Source organism: Hippocampus bargibanti, linkage group LG06 (genome assembly GCF_051943395.1).
Source record: "Hippocampus bargibanti isolate YZ-2025 linkage group LG06, ASM5194339v1, whole genome shotgun sequence".
NCBI lineage: Eukaryota > Metazoa > Chordata > Actinopteri > Syngnathiformes > Syngnathidae > Hippocampus > Hippocampus bargibanti.
Genome location: NC_142739.1, coordinates 27,445,786 through 27,460,237, shown reverse-complemented (window position 1 = coordinate 27,460,237; position 14,452 = coordinate 27,445,786).

The window sequence follows — 14,452 nt, the reverse complement described above, 5'->3', positions numbered from 1 at the left end:
ATAGTAAGGCGTTTTTAGCCCAAAAAACGACCATGTATAGTAAGGCGTTTTTAACCAAAGAAACGACCATGTATAGCAAGGCGTTTTTAGCCGAAAAAAACGACCATGTATAGTAAGGCGTTTTTAGCCGAACAAACGACCATGTATAGCAAGGCGTTTTTAGCCGAAAAAACGACCATGTATAGTAAGGCGTTTATAGCGGAAAAAAACGACCATGTATAGTAAGGCGTTTTTAGCCCAAAAAACGACCATGTATAGTAAGGCGTTTTTAGCCCAAAAAACGACCATGTATAGTAAGGCGTTTTTAGCCGAAAAAAACGACCATGTATAGTAAGACGTTTTTAGCCCAAAAAACGACCATGTATAGTAAGGCGTTTTTAGCCGATAAAAACGACCATGTATAGTAAGGCGTTTTTAACCAAAGAAACGACCATGTATAGTAAGGCGTTTTTAGCCGATAAAAACGACCATGTATAGTAAGGCGTTTTTAGCCGAAAAAAACGACCATGTATAGTAAGGCGTTTTTAACTGAAGAAACGACCATGTATAGTAAGGCGTTTTTAGCCCAAAAAACGACCATGTATAGTAAGGCGTTTTTAACCAAAGAAACGACCATGTATAGTAAGGCGTTTTTAGCCCAAAAAACGACCATGTATAGTAAGGCGTTTTTAGCCGAACAAACGACCATGTATAGCAAGGCGTTTTTAGCCGAAAAAACGACCATGTATAGTAAGGCGTTTTTAGCCCAAAAAACGACCATGTATAGTAAGGCGTTTTTAGCCGAAAAAAACGACCATGTATAGTAAGGCGTTTTTAGCCGAAGAAACGACCATGTAAAGTAAGGCGTTTTTAACCGACGAAACGACCATGTATAGTAAGGCGTTTTTAGCCGAAAAAAAACGACCATGTATAGTAAGGCGTTTTTAACCAAAGAAACGACCATGTATAGCAAGGCGTTTTTAGCCGAAAAAAACGACCATGTATAGTAAGGCGTTTTTAGCCGAACAAACGACCATGTATAGCAAGGCGTTTTTAGCCGAAAAAACGACCATGTATAGTAAGGCGTTTTTAGCGGAAAAAAACGACCATGTATAGTAAGGCGTTTTTAGCCCAAAAAACGACCATGTATAGTAAGGCGTTTTTAGCCGAAAAAAACGACCATGTATAGTAAGGCGTTTTTAACCGAAGAAACGACCATGTATAGTAAGGCGTTTTTAGCGGAAAAAAACGACCATGTATAGTAAGGCATTTTTAGCCCAAAAAACGACCATGTATAGTAAGGCGTTTTTAGCCGAAAAAAACGACCATGTATAGTAAGACGTTTTTAGCCTAAAAAACGACCATGTATAGTAAGGCGTTTTTAGCCCAAAAAACGACCATGTATAGTAAGGCGTTTTTAGCCGATAAAAACGACCATGTATAGTAAGGCGTTTTTAACCAAAGAAACGACCATGTATAGTAAGGCGTTTTTAGCCGATAAAAACGACCATGTATAGTAAGGCGTTTTTAGCCGAAAAAAACGACCATGTATAGTAAGGCGTTTTTAGCCGAAAAAAACGACCATGTATAGTAAGGCGTTTTTAACCGAAGAAACGACCATGTATAGTAAGGCGTTTTTAGCCCAAAAAACGACCATGTATAGTAAGGCGTTTTTAACCAAAGAAACGACCATGTATAGTAAGGCGTTTTTAGCCCAAAAAACGACCATGTATAGTAAGGCGTTTTTAGCCCAAAAAACGACCATGTATAGTAAGGCGTTTTTAGCGGAAAAAAAACGACCATGTATAGTAAGGCGTTTTTAGCCCAAAAAACGACCATGTATAGTAAGGCGTTTTTAGCCCAAAAAACGACCATGTATAGTAAGGCGTTTTTAGCCGAAAAAAACGACCATGTATAGTAAGGCGTTTTTAGCCCAAAAAAACGACCATGTATAGTAAGGCGTTTTTAGCCGATAAAAACGACCATGTATAGTAAGGCGTTTTTAACCAAAGAAACGACCATGTATAGTAAGGCGTTTTTAGCCGATAAAAACGACCATGTATAGTAAGGCGTTTTTAGCCGAAAAAAACGACCATGTATAGTAAGGCGTTTTTAACTGAAGAAACGACCATGTATAGCAAGGCGTTTTTAGCCGAAAAAACGACCATGTATAGTAAGGCGTTTTTAGCCCAAAAAACGACCATGTATAGTAAGGCGTTTTTAGCCGAACAAACGACCATGTATAGCAAGGCGTTTTTAGCCGAAAAAACGACCATGTATAGTAAGGCGTTTTTAGCCCAAAAAACGACCATGTATAGTGAGGCGTTTTTAGCCGAAAAAAACGACCATGTATAGTAAGGCGTTTTTAGCCGAAGAAACGACCATGTAAAGTAAGGCGTTTTTAACCGACGAAACGACCATGTATAGTAAGGCGTTTTTAGCCGAAAAAAAACGACCATGTATAGTAAGGCGTTTTTAGCCGATAAAAACGACCATGTATAGTAAGGCGTTTTTAACCAAAGAAACGACCATGTATAGTAAGGCGTTTTTAGCCGATAAAAACGACCATGTATAGTAAGGCGTTTTTAGCCGAAAAAAACGACCATGTATAGTAAGGCGTTTTTAGCCGAAAAAAACGACCATGTATAGTAAGGCGTTTTTAACCGAAGAAACGACCATGTATAGTAAGGCGTTTTTAGCCCAAAAAACGACCATGTATAGTAAGGCGTTTTTAACCAAAGAAACGACCATGTATAGTAAGGCGTTTTTAGCCCAAAAAACGACCATGTATAGTGAGGCGTTTTTAGCCCAAAAAACGACCATGTATAGTAAGGCGTTTTTAGCGGAAAAAAACGACCATGTATAGTAAGGCATTTTTAGCCCAAAAAACGACCATGTATAGTAAGGCGTTTTTAGCCGAAAAAAACGACCATGTATAGTAAGGCGTTTTTAGCCGAACAAACGACCATGTATAGCAAGGCGTTTTTAGCCGAAAAAAACGACCATGTATAGTAAGGCGTTTTTAGCCGAACAAACGACCATGTATAGCAAGGCGTTTTTAGCCGAAAAAACGACCATGTATAGTAAGGCGTTTTTAGCCCAAAAAACGACCATGTATAGTAAGGCGTTTTTAGCGGAAAAAAACGACCATGTATAGTAAGGCGTTTTTAGCCCAAAAAACGACCATGTATAGTAAGGCGTTTTTAGCCGAAAAAAACGACCATGTATAGTAAGGCGTTTTTAGCCGAACAAACGACCATGTATAGCAAGTCGTTTTTAGCCGAAAAAACGACCATGTATAGTAAGGCGTTTTTAGCCCAAAAAACGACCATGTATAGTAAGGCGTTTTTAGCCGATAAAAACGACCATGTATAGTAAGGCGTTTTTAACCAAAGAAACGACCATGTATAGTAAGGCGTTTTTAGCCGATAAAAACGACCATGTATAGTAAGGCGTTTTTAGCCGAAAAAAACGACCATGTATAGTAAGGCGTTTTTAGCCGAAAAAAACGACCATGTATAGTAAGGCGTTTTTAACCGAAGAAACGACCATGTATAGTAAGGCGTTTTTAGCCCAAAAAACGACCATGTATAGTAAGGCGTTTTTAACCAAAGAAACGACCATGTATAGTAAGGCGTTTTTAGCCCAAAAAACGACCATGTATAGTAAGGCGTTTTTAGCCCAAAAAACGACCATGTATAGTAAGGCGTTTTTAGCGGAAAAAAACGACCATGTATAGTAAGGCGTTTTTAGCCCAAAAAACGACCATGTATAGTAAGGCGTTTTTAGCCGAAAAAAACGACCATGTATAGTAAGGCGTTTTTAGCCGAACAAACGACCATGTATAGCAAGGCGTTTTTAGCCGAAAAAAACGACCATGTATAGTAAGGCGTTTTTAGCCGAACAAACGACCATGTATAGCAAGGCGTTTTTAGCCGAAAAAACGACCATGTATAGTAAGGCGTTTTTAGCCCAAAAAACGACCATGTATAGTAAGGCGTTTTTAGCGGAAAAAAACGACCATGTATAGTAAGGCGTTTTTAGCCCAAAAAACGACCATGTATAGTAAGGCGTTTTTAGCCGAAAAAAACGACCATGTATAGTAAGGCGTTTTTAACCAAAGAAACGACCATGTATAGCAAGGCGTTTTTAGCCGAAAAAAACGACCATGTATAGTAAGGCGTTTTTAGCCGAACAAACGACCATGTATAGCAAGGCGTTTTTAGCCGAAAAAACGACCATGTATAGTAAGGCGTTTTTAGCCGAAAAAAACGACCATGTATAGTAAGGCGTTTTTAGCCGAACAAACGACCATGTATAGCAAGGCGTTTTTAGCCGAAAAAAACGACCATGTATAGCAAGGCGTTTTTAGCCGAACAAACGACCATGTATAGCAAGGCGTTTTTAGCCGAAAAAAACGACCATGTATAGTAAGGCGTTTTTAGCCCAAAAAACGACCATGTATAGTAAGGCGTTTTTAGCGGAAAAAAACGACCATGTATAGTAAGGCGTTTTTAGCCCAAAAAACGACCATGTATAGTAAGGCGTTTTTAGCCGAAAAAAACGACCATGTATAGTAAGGCATTTTTAACCAAAGAAACGACCATGTATAGCAAGGCGTTTTTAGCCGAAAAAAACGACCATGTATAGTAAGGCGTTTTTAACCAAAGAAACGACCATGTATAGCAAGGCGTTTTTAGCCGAAAAAAACGACCATGTATAGTAAGGCGTTTTTAGCCGAACAAACGACCATGTATAGCAAGGCGTTTTTAGCGCAAAAAAAAAACGACCATGTATAGTAAGGCGTTTTTAGCCCAAAAAACGACCATGTATAGTAAGGCGTTTTTAGCCCAAAAAACGACCATGTATAGTAAGGCGTTTTTAACCGAAGAAACAACCATGTATAGTAAGGCGTTTTTAGCGGAAAAAAACGACCATGTATAGTAAGGCGTTTTTAGCCCAAAAAACGACCATGTATAGTAAGGCATTTTTAGCCCAAAAAACGACCATGTATAGTAAGGCGTTTTTAGCCGAAAAAAACGACCATGTATAGTAAGACGTTTTTAGCCTAAAAAACGACCATGTATAGTAAGGCGTTTTTAGCCCAAAAAACGACCATGTATAGTAAGGCGTTTTTAGCCGATAAAAACGACCATGTATAGTAAGGCGTTTTTAACCAAAGAAACGACCATGTATAGTAAGGCGTTTTTAGCCCAAAAAACGACCATGTATAGTAAGGTGTTTTTAACCAAAGAAACGACCATGTATAGTAAGGCGTTTTTAGCCCAAAAAACGACCATGTATAGTAAGGCGTTTTTAGCCCAAAAAACGACCATGTATAGTAAGGCGTTTTTAGCGGAAAAAAACGACCATGTATAGTAAGGCGTTTTTAGCCCAAAAAACGACCATGTATAGTAAGGCGTTTTTAGCCGAAAAAAACGACCATGTATAGTAAGGCGTTTTTAGCCGAAAAAAACGACCATGTATAGTAAGGCGTTTTTAACCAAAGAAACGACCATGTATAGCAAGGCGTTTTTAGCCGAAAAAAACGACCATGTATAGTAAGGCGTTTTTAGCCGAACAAACGACCATGTATAGCAAGGCGTTTTTAGCCGAAAAAACGACCATGTATAGTAAGGCGTTTATAGCGGAAAAAAACGACCATGTATAGTAAGGCGTTTTTAGCCCAAAAAACGACCATGTATAGTAAGGCGTTTTTAGCCCAAAAAACGACCATGTATAGTAAGGCGTTTTTAGCCGAAAAAAACGACCATGTATAGTAAGACGTTTTTAGCCCAAAAAACGACCATGTATAGTAAGGCGTTTTTAGCCGATAAAAACGACCATGTATAGTAAGGCGTTTTTAACCAAAGAAACGACCATGTATAGTAAGGCGTTTTTAGCCGAAAAAAACGACCATGTATAGTAAGGCGTTTTTAGCCGAAAAAAACGACCATGTATAGTAAGGCGTTTTTAACCGAAGAAACGACCATGTATAGTAAGGCGTTTTTAGCCCAAAAAACGACCATGTATAGTAAGGCGTTTTTAACCAAAGAAACGACCATGTATAGTAAGGCGTTTTTAGCCCAAAAAACGACCATGTATAGTAAGGCGTTTTTAGCCGAACAAACGACCATGTATAGCAAGGCGTTTTTAGCCGAAAAAACGACCATGTATAGTAAGGCGTTTTTAGCCCAAAAAACGACCATGTATAGTAAGGCGTTTTTAGCCGAAAAAAACGACCATGTATAGTAAGGCGTTTTTAGCCGAAAGAAACGACCGTAAGGCGTTTTTAGCCGAAGAAACGACCATGTATAGTAAGGCGTTTTTAGCCGAAAAAAACGACCATGTATAGTAAGGCGTTTTTAGCCGAAAAAAACGACCATGTATAGCAAGGCGTTTTTAGCCAAAAAAACGACCATGTATAGTAAGGCGTTTTTAGCCGAAAAAAACGACCATGTATAGTAAGGCGTTTTTAGCCGAAAAAACGACCATGTATAGTAAGGCGTTTTTAGCCGAAAAAAACGACCATGTATAGTAAGGCGTTTTTAGCGGAAAAAAACGACCATGTATAGTAAGGCGTTTTTAGCCGAAAAAAACGACCATGTATAGTAAGGCGTTTTTAGCCGAAAAAAACGACCATGTATAGTAAGGCGTTTTTAACCGAAGAAACGACCAAAAAGGCGTTTTTAGCGAAAAAAACGACCATGTATAGTAAGGCGTTTTTAGCCCAAAAAACGACCATGTATAGTAAGGCATTTTTAGCCCAAAAAACGACCATGTATAGTAAGGCGTTTTTAGCCGAAAAAAACGACCATGTATAGTAAGACGTTTTTAGCCTAAAAAACGACCATGTATAGTAAGGCGTTTTTAGCCCAAAAAACGACCATGTATAGTAAGGCGTTTTTAGCCGATAAAAACGACCATGTATAGTAAGGCGTTTTTAACCAAAGAAACGACCATGTATAGTGAGGCGTTTTTAGCCGATAAAAACGACCATGTATAGTAAGGCGTTTTTAGCCGAAAAAAACGACCATGTATAGTAAGGCGTTTTTAGCCGAAAAAAACGACCATGTATAGTAAGGCGTTTTTAACCGAAAAAACGACCATGTATAGTAAGGCGTTTTTAGCCCAAAAAACGACCATGTATAGTAAGGCGTTTTTAACCAAAGAAACGACCATGTATAGTAAGGCGTTTTTAGCCCAAAAAACGACCATGTATAGTAAGGCGTTTTTAGCCCAAAAAACGACCATGTATAGTAAGGCGTTTTTAGCGGAAAAAAAAACGACCATGTATAGTAAGGCGTTTTTAGCCCAAAAAACGACCATGTATAGTAAGGCGTTTTTAGCGGAAAAAAACGACCATGTATAGTAAGGCGTTTTTAGCCCAAAAAACGACCATGTATAGTAAGGCGTTTTTAGCCGAAAAAAAACGACCATGTATAGTAAGGCGTTTTTAGCCGAAAAAAACGACCATGTATAGTAAGGCGTTTTTAACCAAAGAAACGACCATGTATAGCAAGGCGTTTTTAGCCGAAAAAAACGACCATGTATAGTAAGGCGTTTTTAGCCGAACAAACGACCATGTATAGCAAGGCGTTTTTAGCCGAAAAAAACGACCATGTATAGTAAGGCGTTTTTAGCGGAAAAAAACGACCATGTATAGTAAGGCGTTTTTAGCCCAAAAAACGACCATGTATAGTAAGGCGTTTTTAGCCCAAAAAACGACCATGTATAGTAAGGCGTTTTTAACCGAAGAAACGACCATGTATAGTAAGGCGTTTTTAGCGGAAAAAAACGACCATGTATAGTAAGGCGTTTTTAGCCCAAAAAACGACCATGTATAGTAAGGCGTTTTTAGCCCAAAAAACGACCATGTATAGTAAGGCGTTTTTAGCCGAAAAAAACGACCATGTATAGTAAGGCGTTTTTAGCCCAAAAAACGACCATGTATAGTAAGGCGTTTTTAGCCCAAAAAACGACCATGTATAGTAAGGCGTTTTTAGCCGATAAAAACGACCATGTATAGTAAGGCGTTTTTAACCAAAAAAACGACCATGTATAGTAAGGCGTTTTTAGCCGAAAAAAACGACCATGTATAGTAAGGCGTTTTTAGCCGAAAAAAACGACCATGTATAGTAAGGCGTTTTTAGCCGAAAAAAACGACCATGTATAGTAAGGCGTTTTTAACCAAAGAAACGACCATGTAGAGTAAGGCGTTTTTAGCCCAAAAAACGACCATGTATAGTGAGGCGTTTTTAGCCCAAAAAACGACCATGTATAGTAAGGCGTTTTTAGCGGAAAAAAACGACCATGTATAGTAAGGCGTTTTTAGCCCAAAAAACGACCATGTATAGTAAGGCGTTTTTAGCCGAAAAAAACGACCATGTATAGTAAGGCGTTTTTAGCCGAACAAACGACCATGTATAGCAAGGCGTTTTTAGCCGAAAAAAACGACCATGTATAGTAAGGCGTTTTTAGCCGAACAAACGACCATGTATAGCAAGGCGTTTTTAGCCGAAAAAAACGACCATGTATAGTAAGGCGTTTTTAGCCCAAAAAACGACCATGTATAGTAAGGCGTTTTTAGCGGAAAAAAACGACCATGTATAGTAAGGCGTTTTTAGCCCAAAAAACGACCATGTATAGTAAGGCGTTTTTAGCCGAAAAAAACGACCATGTATAGTAAGGCGTTTTTAGCCGAAAAAACGACCATGTATAGCAAGGCGTTTTTAGCCGAAAAAACGACCATGTATAGTAAGGCGTTTTTAGCCCAAAAAACGACCATGTATAGTAAGGCGTTTTTAGCCGATAAAAACGACCATGTATAGTAAGGCGTTTTTAACCAAAGAAACGACCATGTATAGTAAGGCGTTTTTAGCCGAAAAAAACGACCATGTATAGTAAGGCGTTTTTAGCCGAAAAAAACGACCATGTATAGTAAGGCGTTTTTAGCCGAAAAAAACGACCATGTATAGTAAGGCGTTTTTAACCGAAGAAACGACCATGTATAGTAAGGCGTTTTTAGCCCAAAAAACGACCATGTATAGTAAGGCGTTTTTAACCAAAGAAACGACCATGTATAGTAAGGCGTTTTTAGCCCAAAAAACGACCATGTATAGTAAGGCGTTTTTAGCCCAAAAAACGACCATGTATAGTAAGGCGTTTTTAGCGGAAAAAAACGACCATGTATAGTAAGGCGTTTTTAGCCCAAAAAACGACCATGTATAGTAAGGCGTTTTTAGCCGAAAAAAACGACCATGTATAGTAAGGCGTTTTTAGCCGAACAAACGACCATGTATAGCAAGGCGTTTTTAGCCGAAAAAAACGACCATGTATAGTAAGGCGTTTTTAGCCGAACAAACGACCATGTATAGCAAGGCGTTTTTAGCCGAAAAAACGACCATGTATAGTAAGGCGTTTTTAGCCCAAAAAACGACCATGTATAGTAAGGCGTTTTTAGCGGAAAAAAACGACCATGTATAGTAAGGCGTTTTTAGCCCAAAAAACGACCATGTATAGTAAGGCGTTTTTAGCCGAAAAAAACGACCATGTATAGTAAGGCGTTTTTAGCCGAACAAACGACCATGTATAGCAAGGCGTTTTTAGCCGAAAAAAACGACCATGTATAGCAAGGCTTTTTTTAGCCGAACAAACGACCATGTATAGCAAGGCGTTTTTAGCCGAAAAAACGACCATGTATAGTAAGGCGTTTTTAGCCCAAAAAACGACCATGTATAGTAAGGCGTTTTTAGCGGAAAAAAACGACCATGTATAGTAAGGCGTTTTTAGCCCAAAAAACGACCATGTATAGTAAGGCGTTTTTAGCCGAAAAAAACGACCATGTATAGTAAGGCATTTTTAACCAAAGAAACGACCATGTATAGCAAGGCGTTTTTAGCCGAAAAAAACGACCATGTATAGTAAGGCGTTTTTAGCCGAACAAACGACCATGTATAGCAAGGCGTTTTTAGCCGAAAAAACGACCATGTATAGTAAGGCGTTTTTAGCCCAAAAAACGACCATGTATAGTAAGGCGTTTTTAGCCCAAAAAACGACCATGTATAGTAAGGCGTTTTTAACCGAAGAAACGACCATGTATAGTAAGGCGTTTTTAGCGGAAAAAAACGACCATGTATAGTAAGGCGTTTTTAGCCCAAAAAACGACCATGTATAGTAAGGCATTTTTAGCCCAAAAAACGACCATGTATAGTAAGGCGTTTTTAGCCGAAAAAAACGGCCATGTATAGTAAGACGTTTTTAGCCTAAAAAACGACCATGTATAGTAAGGCGTTTTTAGCCCAAAAAACGACCATGTATAGTAAGGCGTTTTTAGCCGATAAAAACGACCATGTATAGTAAGGCGTTTTTAACCAAAGAAACGACCATGTATAGTAAGGCGTTTTTAGCCGATAAAAACGACCATGTATAGTAAGGCGTTTTTAGCCGAAAAAAACGACCATGTATAGTAAGGCGTTTTTAGCCGAAAAAAACGACCATGTATAATAAGGCGTTTTTAGCCCAAAAAACGACCATGTATAGTAAGGCGTTTTTAGCGGAAAAAAACGACCATGTATAGTAAGGCGTTTTTAGCCGAAAAAAACGACCATGTATAGTAAGGCGTTTTTAGCCGAAAAAAACGACCATGTATAGTAAGGCGTTTTTAGCCCAAAAAACGACCATGTATAGTAAGGCGTTTTTAGCCGAAAAAAACGACCATGTATAGTAAGGCGTTTTTAGCCGAAAAAAACGACCATGTATAGTAAGGCGTTTTTAACCAAAGAAACGACCATGTATAGTAAGGCGTTTTTAACCAAAGAAACGACCATGTATAGCAAGGCGTTTTTAGCCGAAAAAAACGACCATGTATAGTAAGGCGTTTTTAGCCCAAAAAACGACCATGTATAGTAAGGCGTTTTTAGCCGAAAAAAACGACCATGTATAGTAAGGCGTTTTTAACCGAAGAAACGACCATGTATAGTAAGGCGTTTTTAGCGGAAAAAAACGACCATGTATAGTAAGGCGTTTTTAGCCCAAAAAACGACCATGTATAGTAAGGCGTTTTTAGCCCAAAAAACGACCATGTATAGTAAGGCGTTTTTAGCCGAAAAAAACGACCATGTATAGTAAGGCGTTTTTAACCAAAGAAACGACCATGTATAGCAAGGCGTTTTTAGCCGAAAAAAACGACCATGTATAGTAAGGCGTTTTTAGCCAAAAAAACGACCATGTATAGCAAGGCGTTTTTAGCGAAAAAAACGACCATGTATAGTAAGGCGTTTTTAGCGGAAAAAAACGACCATGTATAGTAAGGCGTTTTTAGCCCAAAAAACGACCATGTATAGTAAGGCGTTTTTAGCCCAAAAAACGACCATGTATAGTAAGGCGTTTTTAACCGAAGAAACGACCATGTATAGTAAGGCGTTTTTAGCGGAAAAAAACGACCATGTATAGTAAGGCGTTTTTAGCCCAAAAAACGACCATGTATAGTAAGGCATTTTTAGCCCAAAAAACGACCATGTATAGTAAGGCGTTTTTAGCCGAAAAAAACGACCATGTATAGTAAGGCGTTTTTAACCGCAAAAAAACGACCATGTATAGTAAGGCGTTTTTAGCGGAAAAAAACGACCATGTATAGTAAGGCGTTTTTAGCCCAAAAAACGACCATGTATAGTAAGGCGTTTTTAGCCCAAAAAACGACCATGTATAGTAAGGCGTTTTTAGCGGAAAAAAACGACCATGTATAGTAAGGCGTTTTTAGCCCAAAAAACGACCATGTATAGTAATAGTAAGGCGTTTTTAGCGGAAAAAAACGACCATGTATAGTAAGGCGTTTTTAGCCCAAAAAACGACCATGTATAGTAAGGCGTTTTTAGCCGAAAAAAACGACCATGTATAGTAAGGCGTTTTTAGCCGAAAAAAACGACCATGTATAGTAAGGCGTTTTTAGCCGAAAAAAACGACCATGTATAGTAAGGCGTTTTTAGCCGAAAAAAACGACCATGTATAGTAAGGCGTTTTTAACCAAAGAAACGACCATGTATAGCAAGGCGTTTTTAGCCGAAAAAAACGACCATGTATAGTAAGGCGTTTTTAGCCGAAAAAACGACCATGTATAGCAAGGCGTTTTTAGCCTAAAAAACGACCATGTATAGTAAGGCGTTTTTAGCGGAAAAAAACGACCATGTATAGTAAGGCGTTTTTAGCCCAAAAAACGACCATGTATAGTAAGGCGTTTTTAGCCCAAAAAACGACCATGTATAGTAAGGCGTTTTTAACCGAAGAAACGACCATGTATAGTAAGGCGTTTTTAGCGGAAAAAAACGACCATGTATAGTAAGGCGTTTTTAGCCCAAAAAACGACCATGTATAGTAAGGCGTTTTTAGCCCAAAAAACGACCATGTATAGTAAGGCGTTTTTAGCCGAAAAAAACGACCATGTATAGTAAGGCGTTTTTAACCGAAGAAACGACCATGTATAGTAAGGCGTTTTTAGCGGAAAAAAACGACCATGTATAGTAAGGCGTTTTTAGCCCAAAAAACGACCATGTATAGTAAGGCGTTTTTAGCGGAAAAAAACGACCATGTATAGTAAGGCGTTTTTAGCCCAAAAAACGACCATGTATAGTAAGGCGTTTTTAGCGGAAAAAAACGACCATGTATAGTAAGGCGTTTTTAGCCCAAAAAACGACCATGTATAGTAAGGCGTTTTTAGCCGAAAAAAACGACCATGTATAGTAAGGCGTTTTTAGCCGAAAAAAACGACCATGTATAGTAAGGCGTTTTTAACCAAAGAAACGACCATGTATAGCAAGGCGTTTTTAGCCGAAAAAAACGACCATGTATAGTAAGGCGTTTTTAGCCGAAAAAACGACCATGTATAGCAAGGCGTTTTTAGCCGAAAAAACGACCATGTATAGTAAGGCGTTTATAGCGGAAAAAAACGACCATGTATAGTAAGGCGTTTTTAGCCCAAAAAACGACCATGTATAGTAAGGCGTTTTTAGCCCAAAAAACGACCATGTATAGTAAGGCGTTTTTAGCCGAAAAAAACGACCATGTATAGTAAGGCGTTTTTAGCCGAACAAACGACCATGTATAGTAAGGCGTTTTTAGCCGATAAAAACGACCATGTATAGTAAGGCGTTTTTAACCAAAGAAACGACCATGTATAGTAAGGCGTTTTTAGCCGAAAAAAACGACCATGTATAGTAAGGCGTTTTTAGCCGAAAAAAACGACCATGTATAGTAAGGCGTTTTTAACCGAAGAAACGACCATGTATAGTAAGGCGTTTTTAGCCCAAAAAACGACCATGTATAGTAAGGCGTTTTTAACCAAAGAAACGACCATGTATAGTAAGGCGTTTTTAGCCCAAAAAACGACCATGTATAGTAAGGCGTTTTTAGCCGAACAAACGACCATGTATAGCAAGGCGTTTTTAGCCGAAAAAACGACCATGTATAGTAAGGCGTTTTTAGCCAAAAAAACGACCATGTATAGTAAGGCGTTTTTAGCCGAAAAAAACGACCATGTATAGTAAGGCGTTTTTAACCGAAGAAACGACCATGTATAGTAAGGCGTTTTTAGCGGAAAAAAACGACCATGTATAGTAAGGCGTTTTTAGCCCAAAAAACGACCATGTATAGTAAGGCGTTTTTAGCCCAAAAAACGACCATGTATAGTAAGGCGTTTTTAGCCGAAAAAAACGACCATGTATAGTAAGGCGTTTTTAGCCAAAAAAACGACCATGTATAGTAAGGCGTTTTTAGCCGAAAAAACGACCATGTAAAGTAAGGCGTTTTTAACCGAAAAAACGACCATGTATAGTAAGGCGTTTTTAGCCGAAAAAAACGACCATGTATAGTAAGGCGTTTTTAACCAAAGAAACGACCATGTATAGCAAGGCGTTTTTAGCCGAAAAAAACGACCATGTATAGTAAGGCGTTTTTAGCCGAAAAAACGACCATGTATAGCAAGGCGTTTTTAGCCAAAAAAACGACCATGTATAGTAAGGCGTTTTTAGCGGAAAAAAACGACCATGTATAGTAAGGCGTTTTTAGCCCAAAAAACGACCATGTATAGTAAGGCGTTTTTAGCCGAAAAAAACGACCATGTATAGTAAGGCGTTTTTAACCGAAAAAAACGACCATGTATAGTAAGGCGTTTTTAGCGGAAAAAAACGACCATGTATAGTAAGGCGTTTTTAGCCCAAAAAACGACCATGTATAGTAAGGCATTTTTAGCCCAAAAAACGACCATGTATAGTAAGGCGTTTTTAGCCGAAAAAAACGACCATGTATAGTAAGGCGTTTTTAGCCTAAAAAACGACCATGTATAGTAAGGCGTTTTTAGCCCAAAAAACGACCATGTATAGTAAGGCGTTTTTAGCCGATAAAAACGACCATGTATAGTAAGGCGTTTTTAACCAAAGAAACGACCATGTATAGTAAGGCGTTTTTAGCCGAAAAAAAC